General features: G+C 47.3%; 1 pseudogene; it reads right to left on the bottom strand.

Moving 5' to 3' along the window:
* Window positions 1-221: 221 nt before the first annotated feature.
* On the bottom strand, window positions 222-1,078 carry LOC146865642 (uncharacterized; annotated as a pseudogene).
* Window positions 1,079-4,651: the final 3,573 nt, after the last annotated feature.

Here is a 4,651-nt window from a genome sequence, read left to right as displayed (position 1 = left end):
CAATCTTTAAATGGTGTTTTGTAACATTAGGGAGCACACATAGAAGATACAACATGTCATTTTTTGTTTGTTTTTTTTGTTTCTGGCTGCTTTCGTTTATAAGTGGCAGTTTCCAATAGAGCTGCTCACAGAAACGGGCAGGCATGTGGCCAGAGGTGGACACCTCATTCAGGACGGATGGTGAGGGGGAGGGCAAAGGTGGGTGGGGGCCAGGGGTTTGTCCATGGTGCAGTGTCTTTGTGGAGTGAGCAGGCAGGGGATGGGACAGCGTGGAAGAAGTAAGCAGGCAGGTGGGCGGAGTCAAGAGCAGCTGGCTGGTTGGCTGGTTGGTCCTTCACAAGTTGTTCAGCTTCAGCAACGTCTGGTCCAGTGTCTGATGGATGCCAACGTTCTCATCTTTGGCACAAGCCAGACTTTCTTCCAAATCATCAATGGTTTTTTCCAATTTTGCTACAGATCTTTCTGCAAATTCTGCTCGAGTCTCACCCTCCTTTAGTTTGTCTCCCAGAAGTTTTATTTCCTCCTCATACTTGTCTTCCTTAGATGAATACTCTTCCTCTGAAGCAATCAGGGATTTCAGGCTCTGGTCCATTGTTCGAAGCTCTTCCTCCAGCTGTCTGACCCGGCTCTCAGCCACCTCTGCTCTCTCCTCCGAGCGCTATAGCTCCCCTTCCAGGATGACGAGCTTTCGAGCCACCTCCTCATATTTATGATCAGCCTCTTCTGCTATGTGTTTGGCTTCTTTCAACTGCATCTCCTGGATCTCCATCTTCTCCTCGTCCTTGGTGGCTCTGTTTTCGATGACCTTCATACCTCTCTCACTCTCATCCGCCGCTTTCTCTGCTTCTTCCAGCTTCTGCAGGGTCATCGCCAGGTGCTCTTGGGCTCGGTTCAGCTCCTCCTCCACCAGCTAGATACGGTGGTTTAGCGATGCAACGTCTGCCTCGGCCCGCTCCCTGGCCTGCCGCTCCACGTCCACCTACCGCTGCAGGAGTTTGGCCCTCTCCTCCGCCTCATCCGCCACCTGCTGCAGGCTCTGGATCTTCTTCTTCACTGCATCGATGGAGCTGCCTGACATCTTCCCTGGGGGTTCCGGGGTGGAGGGGAGAGGGCACAGTCCGGGGGGTCCTGCGGGCGGGTCGCCTCTGCTCAGATCAGTGCTGCTTCCTGGTCCTGCTTCGGAGACCCCTTTGCTTGGTTTGAACCTTTGGTCCGGTGTCCGGTTGTCCTGTCCGGTTTGGACCCCTTGGTCAGATCCAAATAGTCTTTACGGGTTCGGATGTTATTGGGCCGGGTCTGATACTTGCCCCGGTTCTTGTATCCTTTGTGCGGTTCGAAGGCTGTGAGCGCTAGCCTTGGTCTGGTTCTGTACCTGTTGTTTGGGTTCTGAGTCTTTTTTGTCCTGTTCTGCTACTTTTGGTCCGGTTCTGTTACTTGCGGTCTGGTGCTGTTACTTGCGATCCGGTTTTGTTACTTGCTCCGGTTCAGTTATTTTTGACCCGGTTCTGTTACTTTTGGTCCGGATCGGTTAATTTTGCCCGGGTTCTGTTTTTTTTTGGTCTGGTTTTATTACTTTTGCCCCGGTCCTGTTTTCTTTGGCCTGTTTCTGTTACTTTTGGCCCGGTTCTGTTACCTTTGGTCTGGTTCTGTTACTTTTGATCCGGTTCTGTTACTTTTAGCCGGTCCTGTTTTTTTTTGTCCCTGTTCTTTTACCTTTAGTCCGGTTCTGTTAATTCCGGCCCGGTCCACGTCTTTGGTCCAGCTCCGTCCCTGCAGGTCACTCTCTTGAGGACCCGTACCTTCTGCAGTGCTCACTCCCCGTACCTCACTCGGTGCCCCGTACCTCACACCCCTCACTCTTTGCAGGACTCTCCCCCTCTGATGGAAGACTTCGGGCTCCAAAACGTAATTTTTTAATGATTGTTCATGTGTAGGAAGGGAGACCTGTCTGCACATAGACAATCATTGCAATTTGCTTTTTCCATGTGTGCCTGTTAAAGACCAGGTTTTCCATGGTCTTCATTTTGGCGCTGCATCCTATTAACACTAACCTTGTAAATAGGGGGCAGCACCAAAGTCAATGGGTGTTATTATGAAATGCCCACCGCAACAACCATTGCCCTCCCCTTTCACGCTAAGTACAGAGTGAAAGGGTGCCATATTCACAATGCAGCGTTAAGCCACATTAAGTGGCTTAATGCTGCCTTGTAAATAAGGTGAAGCCCCTCTCGCCACCACAACGTCACTAAAAGTGATGTTGTGGTGGCGATAGGAGCTTGTAAATATGCCCCTTTGTCTCTAAACACTTCAACATCAGCTCACCTTCTCCATAAAGTGCAGGCTTTGAGGCATCCAGTGTCCACCTTCCAGGCAAAGAGGGGATACCTTCGGAAGTTAACTTTATTCAACTAGCAATTACTCTGGAAGTCTCCCCGCAGCCTTCCTTGGAAAGGAGTCCATGATTGTCTTCCTTACCCCGCCTCGATATTTCATTATCTTCTCTGATGTCGGGGAGGTGCAGGCTGTCCGGTCCATCCATCATACACCCCCCACACCCAGATCAGAGTCTTCTACCATCGTGAAAGCACTCCTTGCTTGGGGCCTTAAACGTAACTCAAGATACATTGATAGGGTCCACCAACATTCGGCACTTCATCTCTGTTGGTCGTATTGTTGCTTATGCAAAAAACTTTATATGGCATCCTAGAAACTGGTGACCATAAGTGCAAATCAGGTGGATCATTCCAAGCATTTGAAAGACATTCTGTCAGAACTTCATAATACCAACAATGTTTTGTCAGTTGTAAATGAGGGAACAGATCTTAATGTACTTCTTCAAGAAGCCTTAGTGGGTCAAAGGCTACATCAGAAGAAAATGGGGCCCAGTTAGCATTAAAGTCCCCGGTCTATGTTTCCAAATGGCAATGTTGGTTAGGAAGAGGCTAATTTCTTTTGGTCCCCCCATGTTTTCATCAAGCTACTACTTCTGTAAGAGGTTGAGAGGTTTAAGAAGAAGATCAAATCAATATAAACTAAACACAGGTAAAGGGAAGTGCCTAGGAATGAAGGCAAGGTCTGTTCCCTCCTGTCAGAAGGCCCCCAAGCTATATTTAAGCTCAGCTTTTTCACGGAGTGGTGCTGCAGTAGCCACAGCTACCCATGCGTGGGCTGCCTTAAAAGCCCAAGTTAGAGTACAGCCAGGTGCATCCCTTAGACCTTTAAAACCCTGTGCTAGTGTACGTAAAAAGTCACTGAGCCCCATTAGTGTGAAGATATCTAAGTTCCTGGGCGCTAAAAAGAAAAAGGTATGTAACATACCGTGCACCAGGTCAGAGAATCCACCTAAGCCCGTGCAGGGCTCCTCTGAATTTTTGCTGGATACTGTCTGCCGGGGGAAAAAAGCAAGGAAGTTACTCCCCCTGAACCGCTCAAAAACCCTGCACATATTCCAACAAATTCCTACACTCTCTGGATTATCCACAGATGATCTAATCTCCGTGGGGTTCTCGAGTGGGGACCAAGGAAGGGAGGTCACAAGTGTTTCTTTTTATCTCTGCTTACATTGCCCAGCTGGTAATAAAGGCGGAAGATGACCTGGCAAAGGATACAAGCCAATTATCCTCCTGGAAAAATTTCCATCCCGTCTACCTCTACACAAGAGCCCATTCCCTCTTCTTTCCTATCCATGCACAGTGGATTTGCTGCTGAGCAGAGGGAGCAGCTTACATCCTATAATTGGTTTGAGTAAAAGTTTATGCAGGTGTTTTCTTTTTTATAAATGTATATATCCATAGAGAAGAGTAATGGAGAATAAAGGACTGGCTGAACTCCCTTGATCAGTCTTTCCATGACATTACTGTAAAGTCTCCAGAAGCAACAAATATTCTGGTACGGGGCTTTAATACATGCTTATACCCCGCTCATACAGACCAACAGATGGAAGATGTTTTAGATCAGTAGCATATCTCTCCAGCCTTGTTTCCTGCTGGATCAATCAAGTGGGATACTAAAGCCCTGAGCCAATGGTTGGAGAACAATGGTTTGATCTGCTTGAACAAGCGTTTTGATGATGATATGCCAGCAGCCACAACATTTTGGCACAGACTTTTGGCGGGCATGATTGACTATATGTTTACCCCACCTGCATCTTGGTCTTTTCACAGATTTTAAAGTAGCAAAATATGAGTGCAGTAATCATTGGGCCATCTTGGCAGTCTTCCGTCTTCATAAGCCAGTGGTTGTGTAGAGGCTACTTCCTTTGGAAGTGTCCTACCCACGGAGGCTGACAACTCGCTTAGATTCTGCCCATCTTAAGCTTCTAGTTGCTTATCAATTGTTAGAAAATACTGAGGTCTTCACTGTGTGCTTAGATAACAGAATTGCTTTGTTTAAGGAGATTTTAGTTAATGTGCTGGGCATGTATTTTCATGAATGTTAGAAATTGTGCATCACAGAAAAATTGTCATTTCTAAAGAGAATGGCTGGATTGATCTAGCCTTTCAGGAAATGAAATGCTGGGTGAGACGGGCAGCCAGCCAAGGTAGGCAATACCCTGACAGTGGTTGATCCTGGGAGTGGAATAGGCTTAAATCCAAACACAAGCAGGGGATTAAAGAAAAAAAATCCTACTTTTATTATAGCAAGTGGGATG

The sequence above is a fragment of the Triturus cristatus genome, chromosome 2_1 (assembly GCF_964204655.1).
Source record: "Triturus cristatus chromosome 2_1, aTriCri1.1, whole genome shotgun sequence".
NCBI lineage: Eukaryota > Metazoa > Chordata > Amphibia > Caudata > Salamandridae > Triturus > Triturus cristatus.
This window is presented reverse-complemented; position numbering and strand designations above follow the sequence as displayed.